General features: G+C 45.6%; 1 protein-coding gene across 1 annotated transcript in view; it reads right to left on the reverse strand.

Annotated features, from left to right (window-relative positions):
- Positions 1-15862, reverse strand: part of Ube2d1 (ubiquitin conjugating enzyme E2 D1) — a 31289-nt gene that overhangs the window by 15040 nt on the left and 387 nt on the right. The gene's annotated exons all lie outside the window — the stretch shown is intronic.

The following is a 15862-nucleotide window of genomic DNA, read 5'->3' on the forward strand; positions in this document are numbered from 1 at the left end:
TGTCTGAATGGGGTATGTGCACATATGCACATGAGCACATGAGCGCAAGTGTCCAGAGAGGCCAGAAGACAGCATGAGATTCCCTGGAAAGGAATAACAGAAGGTTGTGAGCTGCCATGTGGGAGCTGGAAACTAAGCTGGGGTCTTTGCAAAAGCCGCAAGTGCTCTTAACCACTGTGCCAGCTCTGTAGCCTCAAAGACCATTTCTAGAAATAAAAGTTTTAGAGTCAAATTTGGCTATGTTGAGCCTTGCTGTTGACCTTCGCTAGCAGCTATGAAGCCCTAAGTAATTAACACCCCTGAGTCTCAAGTGCCCAGTGGGTAATGTGGGCACATTACCGGTGACCTTGAACTCTACTGAGTTCGAGAAAAGGCACAAAGTTTAGTATTGGGCACCTGTAATAGATGCTTAATAAATGCTAATTTCCCCTCCCTTTCCTCTTTTGCTAGAATGTTTTTTGCTTTTCATTTTCACTTGTTATTTCAAGAGAGGGTTTCATTATGTAAACAAGTTAGTCTCAAAATTGCCATCCTCCTGCCTCCACCTCCCCAGTGCTGAGGTTACCAATGTGTGCACTTCGCCCAACTTGGAATGTTTTTGTTTTGAAACTGAGACCTTCATGCCTTCCATCCCTGCGTTCCTGTACAACACCTGGCAGGGTGCTTTTGACACATACATGTCTGCTAGTATTTGAATCACATGTCGGTCAAATTTCTGAAGAAATGGGGAATGAATAGATTTGGCAAACAAAAGCCACTTAATCCCTTTGACAGGTATGTAGGTTACATGAAGCAAAAACTTTAGTGGTCACCTGAGAATTGTACAGGCCACTTAACCTGGAATGCCCTTTGTAATAATGTATCATTAAACACCATGGTACCTCAGTCCTGCAGACCCAAAGCTGCAGAATCTCCACAACATGCAGCAACAGCAGATAACCAAGAGGAGTCCAATGATGGCTCTGCATTGAGAGTGTAGTAGAAACCAGAGGCCTCGAACCAGACCAATGACTCTTCCCAATGAACACTTGCAAGTGAAGATATATGAACAAAGAAGAAAACAAACAAACAAACAAACAAACAAACAAACATCATGGTACCTGAAGATATACCAAGAGACTAACAACCATTGAATATTACTTCACTGGGATTTCTAGTAATATGGTATGTAAGATGCATTCTAGAAAAGTCTCTATGCCCAGAAGGAATGCCCATTAGAATGTTCTGGTTTTTTGTTTTTTTTTTTTTTTTTTTCTTGTTTAGAAAACCTCAGAATTCTATTCCCTCCTGATTCTTTGGGAGGCTGTTGACCTATTTTCAGGTCACTGCTGCCAGTGGCTCTTCCCATTGGAGTGAGGGTTTGTGTCAGGCTAACCTCATCTCAGAGTACATGGGACCCTGACCACTGGCACTGCTCAGAGTCAGCAGTGCCCAGACAGGCTGTGTGGTCTGTGGTGTGCATGGAGATCTTAAAAGGATATATTCCCTGATCAGTTTAACCCTTGGGCTAATTATAAAAGTTCAAGGGACGGGCGGTGGTGGCGCAAGCCTGTAATCCCAGCACTCGGGAGGCAGCGGCAGGCGGATCTCTGTGAGTTCGAGGCCAGCCTGGTCTACAGAGCTGGTCCAGGACAGGCTCCAAAGCTACAGAGAAACCCTACCTCAGAAAACAAAAAACAAAACAAAAAAAAAGTTCAAAGGGAAGCCAGGTGGTGGTGGTGCATGCCTTTAATTCCAGCACTTGGGAGGCAAAGCGGGCAGATCTGTGAGTTCCAGGCCAGCCAAGCTCTACTTAGTGAGACTCTGCATCAAAATAGATAGATAGATAGATAGATAGATAGATAGATAGATAGATAGATAAGAAACAATGAAAAATGAATAAAATAAAGTAGAGAGACTGGGTTGTTGGCCTCTGGCCTCCTTGTGTGCACATCTGCATACAAACAGATGCATGCAACATGCACACACACACACACACAAAATGGGCCCAGATCACCAAGGACAAGCCAATCAAAATCAAACCCTACTCCAGCATGCTCACTGCAATGGCTAAGAAGATAAAGATGAAAGTATCAACGCTGGGGAACGTGAAGCCCCTGGAACCCTTAATTTCTGTGCGCAGAAAACTGTCCGGGATGAGCGCCAACTAAACACAGTGTGTGTCACAGCGGTCCCCCTGGCAAATACACACCCGACACAAACAGGGACACAGAGACTCATCTTAGGGGTCTCGTTTGCGACAGCGCCCACCCAAGGACAACCTGAAAGTCCACCAATGATGGCAGAACTTGCTGTAGATGGAGGCAGCCAGAGCAAAGAAACCTGAGCTCCAAGAAACAGTTCAGATAAAGGTCAGAAACAGCACACAGGAGGCCCCAGAGGCAAAAGGGGACACACTGCAGGTTTTACTTCTAAGAGTAATTAAAAAAAACCAACAGCTCACCTGAGCACAGGGTGGAGCTAGGGAGAGACGCATCTGGGGCTCTTGGGATGCATTTCCTGAGTGCCAGTGTCACAGCTTTCTTCTTTTGTAAAAACCCATCACCTTTCTGTATGCCCCGGCCGTGTATTTTATAGTTCACCAAAAGTTTACGATGTGTGTGTGTGTGTGTGTGTAGGTGAGTACAGATGCTTGAGGAGACCAGAGAAGAGTTTTGGATCCACTGGAGCTGAAGTTCCAGGTGATTATGAGTCCTGGGAACCAAACTTGGGTCCTCTGAAAGAACAGCAAGCGCTCTTAACCCACTCCACCCTTTCTGTGGCCCAACTTTGTGACTTGTTAAATGAGACTTCCCTCAGTGAATAACAGAATCTTAAAAGTATAGGCATAGGCAAGGATGTATAGAGTTCACATTGTGTGAAGTATGGCTGTTGAACACGTCATGGCAAGCTCACTGGGTGAATTCGAGCATACCTTGTAGACAGACGTGTGTTTCAATGTCATTCCCGAAATCCGAAAGTGGGATTATTGATTTGATTGGGTTTCTTCATATCTGAGGTAACGCTTAAAAGAAGCCAAACCCTATATCTGAATATAGACTGAGCGATGAATAATTACCATCAACACGGAAGAAAAACACTCCCCAGAGGAAAACGGTCTCTGCCAAAGAAGTGATTCTCTAAGTTCTTGTGATGGGCGTGTAGTAGGGGTATCTAAATTTCAAAATGCAAGCTATTAATAGGTTACAGGCCAACGTCCTTATAACTTGACTAGAACCATTTAAAAATCAAAAACAATCTTGCAAGCCTGCAAAAACGTGTACTTAAGGGATCTCTAGAGCCTTCTGTGGCTAGGCATGTCTATTCCAGTGCAGAGTTCTATAATCAGCAAGACACAAAGAGAAGCATTGGGAGGCCTCAACTGAATTTAAATGGGCACAGATGGTATGTTTGTAATACCCCCACAATATGCTAAGTGTTCTCCACAAAAACCAAGCAGGACATAGCCCCTGCCTCCAGGGACTTAACATCTAAAAGTAGATGAGGCCCGCCTAATTCAAAGAAAGTAAACAAATACAAGGAAATAAAGCTGGGAGTGGCAAGGAGGCTGTGTCCATCTCCTGGATCCCAGAAGAGCAGCAGTCCCTTAGCATCAGCAGAGGGGGACCAGTGAACCAGCTCGGGCTTATTTACCCTAAGGTTTAATATGACTCTGCACAGTAAATTCTTGTGGAGAACTGACTCGGAGCATACCGAGAAGGCTTTTGTGGGTTTTCTAAGCTGTAACAGGCAGACGGTCTGAATTTGCATATGAGATAATATGCACCGGCATGGGTGTGTGCAGAGGGAGGCGCACAGCCTGTGCAGAGGGTGGGGGTGGGGGTTGACTTATGGCCTCAAGTTTAAATGATTCAGTGCCAAGCCCGGAAAAGCATTATTTCAAAGCCCCTGGCTTCACCAGCAATTAATTAGCAGGACAAAAAACATCTCTCCCTCAAAACCCCAACCCAGCCAGTGACTCTTACAGAACTTCGTTGTCTCTTTTCCTGCTTAGCTGTTACCTTGAAAGGGGCAGATGAGCTACATTTGGTTTGCCTGTGAATACACATGTGGTGGGTTTATAGTCCAGGCTGACCTCCTCACCCAGCAGACTGGAGCGCTTTCAAGAGAGAGGTGCCAGCCCACAGTATCTCCCACACAGGACCTCTCTGCATCTGAGTTAAAGAACATCTTGACTTCATACCACACGGTTTCTCCCTTGGGAGATTTCAAAATGCTGACATTCAATTAATGAAGCGAGAGGAGGCGAGCTCACTTCCACCAGCTGGGCCTGGCTGCTTCACCCATCAGGTGTGGCTGTCAAAGGCTACTTTTAGTGGGTCTCTGTGAGTGTAAGTATATGTGGACTCAAGTCCACGTGGGAGCCTTAGGTTAACCTCCTCAAGAGTCCTTCACCTTATTTTTCAGGTTTGTTTTTTTTTTTTTTTTAAAAAACTATTAGTGTGCGTGCACACGTTTATCTGTGTGGTGCATGTGTATGTGTGAGCATGAGTGTGAGCATACCACTATGCACACATCGAGGTGAAGAGGCCAACTCTTGGGAGCCGGTTCTCTTCACGGAGACAAGTCCCTATTGTGTTTGATGGGGTGGTTACACCAGATGTGGGAGCTCCTAGGTGATTCTGAATTCTCCCTCCCATCTTGCCATAGGAGTGCTAGGACTACAGATGTGTGCCGCCACATCTGGCTTTTTCCCATGGGTTCCAGGGATCGAACCTAGGCTGTCAGACTTGTACAGCAAGGGCTTTTACCCACTGAGCCATTTCAGAGGCCCTGTTATTTCTTGTTTGTTGGTTTTTTTTTTGAGACAGGCTTTCCCTGTGTAACAGCCCTGGCTGACCAGGAACTCCCTCTGTAGATCAGGCTGGCCTCGAACTCACAGAGATCCACCTGCCTCTGCCTTTCCAGTGCTGGGATTAAAGGTGTGCACTAGCACCGCCGGGGCCCCGGGGTTTTTATAAGACAGGGTCTCTCACAGGCCTGGAACTTGCAATGTAGATTAGGTAAGCTGGCCAGTGAACCCAGTGAACCCTCTTGCCTCCCCAGCATGGGGATTCCAAGCACATTCAGGTTCTTAGATGGGTACTCGTAGGTCCCCCCATTATGTAGAGCAGGCACTTCACCTGCTAAGTCATTGTCCCAGCCCAAGGTGGCTTTCCCAAGAGACAATATAGGGGGACAGGGGAGTGAAGGCAGCCATGACCCCAGTGCCTTTGTCCCATTGATGTGCGTCAGGAAGCAGGGACCAATTTAGAATACAATGTAAAGGTAAGAGTTGGGAGCATTTTTACCTAACGCTCATCTCAGCATCCGCTTTCCCAGACTTCTGAGCAGGCACAATGGCTGCATTCCCCAACTGCTATCTTGTGTCTAATTTCAAAGAGCCCTTTGGTTTTATTTTAATTTTTTTAATTGAGTGTGTGTGTGTGTGTGTGTGTGTGTGTGTGTGTGTGTGTGTGTGTCTGTGCTCATGTAAGTGTGTGTGCACATTCATGTGTGTGAGTGCAGGCATGTGTGTACCATGGAGGGCATGCAGAGGTCAGAGCGTAACCTCAGGCTGGTCCTCACCTCCCACCTTGTTTGAAACAGGCTCTCTGTGTACACCAGGCTAGCTGACTTGGGAGCTTCCCAGGAATCTCCTGCCTCTGAACCCGTCTCAGCATAGGAGTGCTAGGATTATAGGATTTCACATGCGTGCTACCGTATCTGGCTTTATGTGGCTTTTGGGAATTCGAACTCAGAGGTGCTCACACTTGGGTGGCAAAGTGTTTTACCCACTGAGCCAGCTCCCCAGCCTTACTCAGTTACTTCCATGTACACATACAAATGCATATATATTTCCACCAGAGGAATTACGTTAAGTCAAATATACTTTAGACAAATCCATGGTATGTATGAATCTACTTTAGGAAGTCTTAAAGTTATTCGTGCCAGTGACCTAAACTCTAGCTTTGGGCATCTGACTCCTTCCCATCCTGACCACCCTAGCTTCCTATACCCTCTCATTAATAAGTACCCCACAGTGTTCTGATTCTCCTCGGTCCTCATCCCTCCCCAAAAGGGTTCTAGAAGGCAACTTCATACAAACCAATGGAGGGCCACCGCGTGACAGTGTCTGATGTAGTCAGAGCAGAGACCTCGCTAAAGCATCCAGGAGCACACTGGACAGCAAGTGGAGGAGCCTGAAGAGACTCCCAGCCAGACAATCTCTAAGGGCCAAGCAAGGGGGTGGGGCTGGTGGGGGCAGGAATGAGTGGGTCAGAAGAGCTGCAGAGAGCCCATCAGCTTTCTTACCTGCTCCCTTCAGCGTTCCCTGCCATCACCCTGGCTTGGACCCCCTCGTTGAGAACACCTGAACAGCTATTTGGGTTTTCCACCTAACACACCGGTGATACCAACATGTCCACAGGGCACCACGTCAGGCCTTTGCAGTATTTTCCATTCAACATAAAGTAAGGTTTACAGCTGGGATGGTGGTATATGCCTGTCGTTCTCAGACCTCAGGACACTGAGAATCATGAGTTCAAAGCCAGCCTGGACTACATAGTAACTTTAAGGCAAACCTAGACTACATAGCTAGGCCCAGTCTTTTTTGTTTGTTTGGTTGGTTGGTTTTTCGAGACAGGGTTTCTCTGTGTAGCTTTGCGCCTTTTCCTGGAACTCACTTGGTAGCCCAGGCTGGCCCCGAACTCACAGAGATCTGCCTGGCTCTGCCTCCCGAGTGCTGGGATTAAAGGCGTGCGCTGCCACCGCCCGGCCAGGCCCAGCCTTGAAGGAGAGAAAGAAAAAAAGAAAGGAAGGGAGGGAAGAAGGAAAGACAGATTTTGCCCTACTAAAGTGACTCTCAGGTTTTCAAAATATTATCTTGCCTGCATTGTTCAATCTTCCTAAGAGGAAGGTTCTTAATCACGTCCCCTCTCAACCCATACACACATTCATATTCTCCCTACCCTCCTCTCTCTCTCCCTCCCTCCCTTTCCTGTTCATTTTACCATTCTCGTGTGTGTGTGTGTGTGTGTGTGTGTGTGTGTGTGTGTGTGTGTTTGAGACAAGGTTTCTTTGTGTAGCCTTGGCTGTCCTGGAACTCGCTCTATAGACCAGGTGGGCCTCGAACTCACAGAGATCCACACGTCTATGCCTCCCAAGCACTAGAATTACAGGTGTGCGCCACGACTCCTGGCACCAACCTCACTTCTTTCTTCAGGTCTTGCCTTAAGCATCATTTAATTAGAAGTTTTCTCTCACCCTCAGTGGGTCCCGACTCTATTCCCAGAATACCCTGCCCATCTTTGTTCAGGACATTCGTCAGAGTAACACTCATACATAAGGAACAACATTGCATCCTTTGAGGGCAAGGATGCACGGCCAGCCCCAGACTAGGAGACACAGATGTTTCATGGCTTCGCCAGGCAGGCTCTGTATGGAGTATATGGTTCTCAGCACGGCCCTTCCGGGTCCTCCATTTAACCAAGATCCCACGCCTTACCCCACCAATGCTACCGAAAGGCATGGTTATCTGCTCCAAATTAGTCATGAGGTTTTCAGTGTCTCCAGTTCTGGAGCTTTCTGTACAAATAGGGCTTCTCCGTGTCTTTCAAATCATTTCACGTTCCTCCAGATCTATGTCTCAGCCCATCTTTCCCACTGAAGAGCTCCTGATCTCCTCCAAACGAATTTGCCCTCCCCAGGTTTGACTCCCTTCCTGCATAAATACATTGTTCTTCCCTTGTGGCATTTCTCTGTGTCTATCTATTTATAGTTACAGTTTTTGCCTTACCCTTATTACTGGTTATGTCTACTTTCCTGTGGATCTCCTTATTCATTTAGTATACCTTGTATCAGAAGGTGTTCTAGAAATGCACGACTCAGGATCCCTAAAACACTACAGATGGGGCAACTCTGAGACAGCTCTCTAAAAACCTGGAAGAAATAACCCTGAAAGACAAAGAGGTCTGTCAAAGAGACGGAAGCCAAATAGAATTAGAAAAGCAGGGTACATTATTAGCCCATCATAGAGACACGTCTGATTTGCATCACAAATAAGTGATTTATAATCAGAGGACTTACAAACATTATAGAACACATTCGGGTGCCAATACTGCAAAGTTTTTATATCCCAAAGTCAACAGAATTTATCTCTTACGGCTGCAGAGCACACAGCTCGGTTTTTGCCTTGGTGACAAGTTTAGAGGGCTGCTGAACAAAACGGACTGCAAATAACACTGAAGTTTGCTTAAAAATAAAGCGGGAGGCTCTGGATATTGCTTACTGGTAGAGCGCTCTATGCAGCATTTGGGTTCAACCCCTTACCACGGAGGGTGCGGAGCGGAGCGGAGAATTAGAGATTGATATTAGGCCCACACACGCACAAACACACATCTGTATAATGGACACACACACAGAGGCCCATTGATGACCATATTCACTCATGAGTTTCTAGATGGTGAAAATAATGAGTGGTTGTCTTAGCCAAGGTCACAAGATAAAGCTAGAACAAAGGTTTGGACTGTCTGACCTCCATGCTAGCACTCATCTCTCCCCCGATCCACTCACTCCGGGACTGTGATACCTGGAGTGCCTTGCTCTCCACGAGGCCCCTGTGCTGAAGTGAGGTTACGTGCTTCAAGAAAAACAACAGCCAAGAGCAAGCAAATACAAGGGAATTCTTTTCCTCTCCCTCAAGAGCTTTGTCTATCACAAAAGGTTTGAAATAACACTGCTTTGTAGGCTTGCAGGAGTCTGTGTTCAAAGCACTCCCAGAACCAAGAAAAACATGACAGGAAATGACAGCCCACACCTTCACAAAACACATGGCAATATGCTACATATTGCCTCCTCACCCCGCCCCCCCCTTTAGTCTTGTCTGCTTATTTTATAGGTTGATTTTGAAATGATTGTTATTGTATTATTTTGTATGCGTGCGTGTTTTGCCTGACTGCATGACAGCATGCCTCGAGCCTGTGGAGGCTAGAAGAGGGCATCAGATTCCCTGGAACTGGAGTCATAGACGGTTGTGAGCCATTATGTGGGTATGGGAATCAAACCAGTATCTCTAGGAAGAGCAGGCAGTGCTCTTGACCACTGAGCCATCTCTCCAGCCCCCATGCTGCTGTGTGAGTGCTACATTATTAAACTTACCGTTTAGTTCATAGAAACCAAGAAAGATGGTGCTTGGGGGTAAGAAACAGAAAATGAGAGAAAAATCTATTTTTAAAATGTACATGAAACATGAACATACCTACCAAAGTACTTGTTAGTAAATAGTGCTTTTCAGAGCTTGATTCTTTTTTTAAAAATTTATCATTTTATTTTTATGCATGTTTCTCTCTGTGTGTAGTTGCCTGCAGAGAGAAGAGGGGATGACACCCCCAGCTTGAGTCACAGGCAGTTGTAAGCCTCACGAGAGGGTGTGGGTGCTGGGAACCAAACCCTGGTCCTCTGAAATAAGAACAAACACACTGAGCCATCTCTCTCTCCAGCTCCTAGAGTTCCCTTCTTAATACCTGGCAAAGAATAGGTGCTTAATAATTGTTTGTGTTTGGAAAAAAAAAATCTTAAAATGGGCATGGTGTTGCACACCTATGATCCCAACGTTCAGGAGGCTGAGGCAGAAGGATTATGGGTTCAAGGCCAGCTATACAGAGTCTGTCTCAAATTAACAATAATAAAAATAATCAAGGCGCTAATCTTGAATACTGTGGCTGGACACCACTAACTGTATACTCTGTTGCTACTTGAGGCAGAAAACAATGGGTGCTGACACTTTGTATTAACTGGAAATGAGTCCAAGGGCAGAAGTTTTATCTTGTGTAAGGATGACTGGTGGGCACTTTTTTTTTTTTTTTTTTAATGAAGTGGAGTTGGAATTTATTAAGCGAAGATTTTAACAAAGATTTAAGCTCAGGTTAATAAGGGAGAGCACACCCAAGGGCAGGGCTTTGGGGAGAGTTGCCCCTGGGTCACATTAATAAGTAATTTTCAAACCTTTCCTTTCGGCCATGTACATTAAGAAATACATTAGACATCATGACTTGGTACTCACACACACACAGTCCCCTGTACCACCCAACTATTTTATTTCCAAACTCTGGCACCAGGGGAAAGTAGCCACCCCTAGGCCCGCAGGCAAGAGGGTTATCTGAGCAAGTTCAATGTGAAGGATGAGGCCCAGCTCCCTCCTTTGAAGAAGATTTTGTTCTTATTGCTTATTCTTCTATTGTTGCTTATTGCTTTGGAATAAGCAACATGGTGTCCCTTAAGATAAGCAATATACGGGGAACCAGAAGAGAGAGCAGTTGGCAAAATACCCAGGAAGAGGCCAGACAGTGGAACTCTGTGCTTCTACACCATACATTGCTGCCCCTCTACCCCAAGGGGCACATGGAAGGCCCTTGGGCTGTCTGTGTAAAGCTTAACCAGAAGCAAACTAAATGTACGTGATCTCAGCTTCTCTGGGGTCACGTAGACCAAGGCAGCCTAAAACACCGTAAGCAAGGTCACACATATGTTCTTTGATGGATGGCCTGAGAACCTCTCCAAAGCACCAAAATACAAATCTGGGCATATGTGCAACCCAGTGTCACTCCAGGACTTTAAGGGGTGAGGGAAGGGACAAGTCACCTAATACCTGTTTTCAACAAAGTATCATTTCTTCCAGTATTTAAACGGTGGGCGGGGTTAGGACCAACACATCGCTAGGCAACTGTTAACTTCCTTATATCGTTTGTTTTGTGTGTTTGTTTGTTTGCTTTTTGTTTTTGATTAGCAACACCCAACGAAAACACAGGCCCAAATGTGTCTGCCTGTGTTTCAGGGAGCTGAAGGGGCAGAGATGCTCCTGGCTTCCTGGAGGCAATCCACCTCCCTTGGTTTCCATGCGTCTGGCCCCCCTAAACAGGGGTCAATAGTCTCATCTAGGTCCACGCTACTTATTTCCTCAGGACTTTTTGGCTACAATAAACTATTTTCATCTTCTTGCACCTTTGTTATGTTAAAGAAAGAAGAAGAGTACACACCGGGGCAAAAACTGAGTTTAACCACTACAGAGGCTTAGGGGCAGGAAAATCCCCACTGTGGCTTCCTTGAGAAAGAATACCGTTTCCTCTCCTCTTGAGGCAAACTGTTCATCCACAAATAGTAAGAGATACCTGGCTTCTCATGTTTTCTTTAGGACTATTACCCTTCTTCTGTTGTCTTGCATGTAATCTTATTTATTTACTTATTCATTCATTCATTCATTCATTCATTCATTCATTCATTCATTCATTCATTCATTATGTATACAGAAAGGGGCGCCAGATCTCATTACAGATGGTTGTGAGCCACCATGTGGTTGCTGGGAATTGAACTCGAGACCTCTGGAAGAGCAATTGGTGCTCTTAACCTCTGAGCCATCTCTGCAGCCCGCATGTAATCTTATAATGTGAATATTTACTACGCAAACAGTTGGACCAATTTACAATGATGTCATGAGAATCCCACACTGAAATGATACCCACAGAAGATTTAAAGAACTACAAGCAATTGTTTTTTCTGAACCTTTTTGGAGGCATCAACATTTCCGGTGGCATGGGGGAGAAGAAGGAAGCTATTACTCTCCAGTGTTTAGTGATGAGGGTCATCTCTGAGGAGAAGGGTGACCGAGCATCCCTCACAGCTGAGCTGTGGTGATTAAAATATGCAGAGCCCTAATTGCATGGGTGAGCATATCGCTACGCACTGGTCTCTATAAACTCACCTGACGCTATATCTGTGTTTGTTTTTAAGATTGGGTCTTGTATAGCCCAGGGTGGCCTCCAACTCAGTATTGTGAGGATGACCCTTGAACTGATCCTACCCATCTCTACCTCTTAAGTGCTAGGATAACAGGCGTGAGCCACCACGCCAAGGATGTATGAGTGTCAGGTGAGCACTTCACCAATGAGCTAAAGTCCCAGACCCTTGACTCCGTGTCTCCTAGTTTAGAAAAACAACATAAAGGTCCACATGATGGAAGAAGCCTGCCACGGTGGAGAGGATTGTCTGGCTTGGAATCCTGGCCATTTCCATAGGCCAGATAGGCGATCCTGCGTACCCCGGTGAACATCTCTGAGCCTCGGTTTCATCATCTGCAGAGTGAGAATTAGATTGTTTCTAGCTCCAGGGCCTCAGGAACGATGGGGGTAACTCACGGAGGTCAAGCTCTTGGCATGGACTGAGGCTGAGCGACCTCCACACACAGTGGTGGCTGTCATCCTTGGGGACATCGTGTGTATAAGAAAACAGAAGTTGGTAAGCCACAGAGCCAGGAACAAAAGCTACATCCTCTTTCCCTGGATGATGACCCAGACACAGAGGGTCAAGCTGCTGAAGATACCATGTTTGCTAGACTAGCACAAACACTGTGACTTAGAATTGCACAAATCAAAGTCCGAGCAGCTCAAAACATTAACAAAACTACATTTTCATTGTATGTTCACGCACACAATTTAGATTAATTATTAAAACACCCAGTGTTCAATTTTTGGAACCAAATGCAACTTATTTATTCTTGTGGTGCTGGCAGTTGAACCCAGGGCTCTGAAAGCAGTAGGTGTGTGTTTTAGCACTGCGCCATACTCCCAGCCCCAAATGTTTCATTTTGGGGCAGAACTCTGAAAGGATAATTATCTGTGTTGCGATATTTATGAAAGAAAAGCCTTTTGTTTCACTTTTCAGAATACAGACAAAAAGAAAGGCCGAGGTCTAGCACATACCATCCGGTGTGATTATTACCTACATTTCCTCGTGGGAAATAAGCACAAAGGGAAAGAGACAAAGATGTTGATGACGCTGCATGGGGGTTCCTTTCTCCCCTGGGATTCCAAGTGTTCAGTATTATAGCAGAACATTGATTGTTTAAACAGTGATTTTTCAAAGCAAAGTGTACTGAAGACTAAAAAACAGTATTCACAGAAGAAACACCTAGAAAACAACTAACAATAGACAGACACCCAACCGAAAGCTGCTCTCTTTTTTTTTCAGATCTGCTTTGGGTTTCTTGCCTCAGATTTTGTTCAAACTTTATTCCTTCAGTGATTTAGGTGACTGTAATAACATCTTTCTCTATGTCTAAAAATAGGCCATGGGTGTGTAAATTTATGAGCTGAAATGCAAAACTGGCGCAGAGTGTCTAAATTAGAGCATTAAATCATTTAGTCTACTCTAGCACAGAGATATATTTGAAGCGCTGATGTCCACATGCTTTGTATAAAGACACAATTTTAATCCAACATCTTTGTTCTTTTCGCAGGTGGAGAAATGAGAAGCTGTGAACATTGTTCTCAAACGTGCCAAATCTCTTCTCAAGAGATTAACTCTGGGTAAAACCCATCTGAACTCCAGCCTCAGGTTCCTTCTTTAGGTAAAGAGAACAGACTAGAACATCAGGGCTTTTGACCTTTCTACGCTGACCCCCAATTCAACGTCGAGATTCAGCATCTTCCCACTGGGAGCAGTGGGTTCTGCAGTAACTGCTCCCTGCTCTAAGGGACTGTCTCTCCATGCCTGTACTCTTGGCTACACCACTGCAAACCTGGGTTTCTGAGATCCAAGACCTGATACATTAGGTAAAGAAACAGTGCAACCCAATGACCTGAAGTTATTTGGTTACTTTAAAATATACTCAAAAAAGAAGGCCTGGGGTTGGAGAGATGGCTCAGCAGTTAAGAGGACCCAAGTTCAATTCCCAGCACCCATATCAGACAGTTGACAACTTGCCTGTTGTCATCAGGGGACCAGATGTCCTCTTCTGGCCTCTGTGGGCACCCATACACATGTGGCATGTACTCACAAACACACACATAAAAATAAATCTTTTTTTTTTTTTAAGCTCAGAGGTTAGCATTGAACTCCCTTTGTTGGAATAAAGAAGATTCAAACAAAAATCTGAACACTAAGGATATCAGGGAGCTTTGAAGCTGATCATCAGGCAGCCTGTTCAGCCTAGACTTGGTTCTCAGCAAGATGGCAGGTGAGGAAGGAGGAGGACTGTAGAATCAGTTGGTTGTGAAGGGTTGGCTGGTAAGTATGACTGATATGATTTGTGGCAGTCAATGTCTGATGGCAGGAAGGGAAGCCAAAGTCTGATACTGAAACATAGTATCATGTAACCTCCAATGTCTTCTCCAAAATATCAGTGTGCCACAGGTCTGACATCAGTCGGACTTAACTGTCATCTTTGTAATGGACAACTTTGTTCATACTCTGTTCAACAACATCTACTAAAAAAAAGTAAAAAAGAAAAGAAAAGAAAAAAAGATGTGGGCATTTGCTATACTAACATAAGTCAAAACATGGGCTTAGCATTGACTGACAAGGCTCATCGAGCCTGCACTTACAATAACGTATAATGTTTTGTGTTTCTGAATGGATATTCTATAGATAAATCCTATGGTATCTAAGAGCTACTGTGTGTGTGTGTGTGTGTGTGTGTGTGTGTGTGTGTGTGTGTGAAGCCACATGGAAATGCCTCACCATCGTGAAAGGAAGTGAAGTTTGAAAACTTCCCTGGGAAAAAAGTGTGTTGTCTGATCCAAATGGGAGCCAACATTACAGTAAGTGTTCAGAAGTCCACATGGTGATAATGACTGCACCTTCAAAATTAGGTCTGTTTGTTTATATGGTTAAAAATAAAACGCAACCGTGTTATCTTAAAAAGAGACGTCACTACTTAATAAATGCTGATTTTACATTTTATAGTGAGCTGACCTTCAATGGTACAAAGAATAGCAACGATCTACACAGCTAATGTTTGTGTCAAAAAAAAAAGGAAAAAAAAGATTTGGCTGGGTGTAAAAGTTGCTGTCCTCTGTACTCAAAGATGCCTGTCTACTACCGCTCTACACTCAAAACATTTGTAGTGAAGTGTAGCTGGAAAGGTTGATAAAATGTTTGGGGAGCCATCCATTTCTTGTGAAATCAATTACCAAACACATTATCCACTGTTGGCGCAGTTGCTTCCAAAGCGCTCCCAAACACCATGTTCCCGGCAAGGACTATCGCTGTAAATGTTAAGTCTTGAGTAAGGGGCCAAGCCAACCGGAGAAATGGGTGCGGTAAAGAATACAAAGAAAGCCTTGGGATGGATCCTGTGTGTTGTCTGACCGTTTGTATTTCTTCCTCATTCTCTACTCATTCGTCAAAGCACCCAAACAATTTAATTTGTGGTCCTTACTGTTGTGTCTTCAACTCTACACGTGAGTTTATCATGAGGGTGTTTTAAAAAAAAAAAAAAAAAAAAAAAAAAAGCAACCTGCTTGGCTTGCCTCTCCGTGAATCACAGCCAGGAGGTCATCTTGCTGTGTATCAGCAACTATGTTCTCAGTACAGCTATGTGACCTGAAGTGGCAGCTGCATGCAGAGCCACCAAAATAGCAAGGGCAAGAGCTTTCTGCTGGCTCCTCGGTCCCAGTCTCGCTTTCCCAGCTCTTTCCTCCCACTGAGCACCAGCCAACTGCAGAGCCCAGAAAGACCCAGCCCCACGCTCTGAGAATAAAGGCCGTAGGCCCACCACACCTTCCCTGTCCTCCCGGGGAGCCCGGGGTGCGAGCATAAAAAGAAGGGTTCCAGGGACACTGTGAGGACGCACAGCGTGATAGGGGACGCAGGCCGCCCATTGCGGGGCAAGCACCGGCCCAGCGAGGATGCACACACCCGGGGACAATCTGGCCACCGCACCGGCACCCACACCCAGGGCTCTGGGCTCAGTCGGGAGAGGGCATGGCGGGTTGGGGGCGCCCCGGGTTCCAGGCACCCGGACCTTGTGGGGGCACGCCTCACCTGTGCGGGGCCGATCGGCACCCCGGCCTCCCCGATGCCCACGCCCCTCCCACGCCGTGCGCCG

The sequence above is a fragment of the Onychomys torridus genome, chromosome 18 (assembly GCF_903995425.1).
Source record: "Onychomys torridus chromosome 18, mOncTor1.1, whole genome shotgun sequence".
In the NCBI taxonomy this organism is placed as follows: domain Eukaryota; kingdom Metazoa; phylum Chordata; class Mammalia; order Rodentia; family Cricetidae; genus Onychomys; species Onychomys torridus.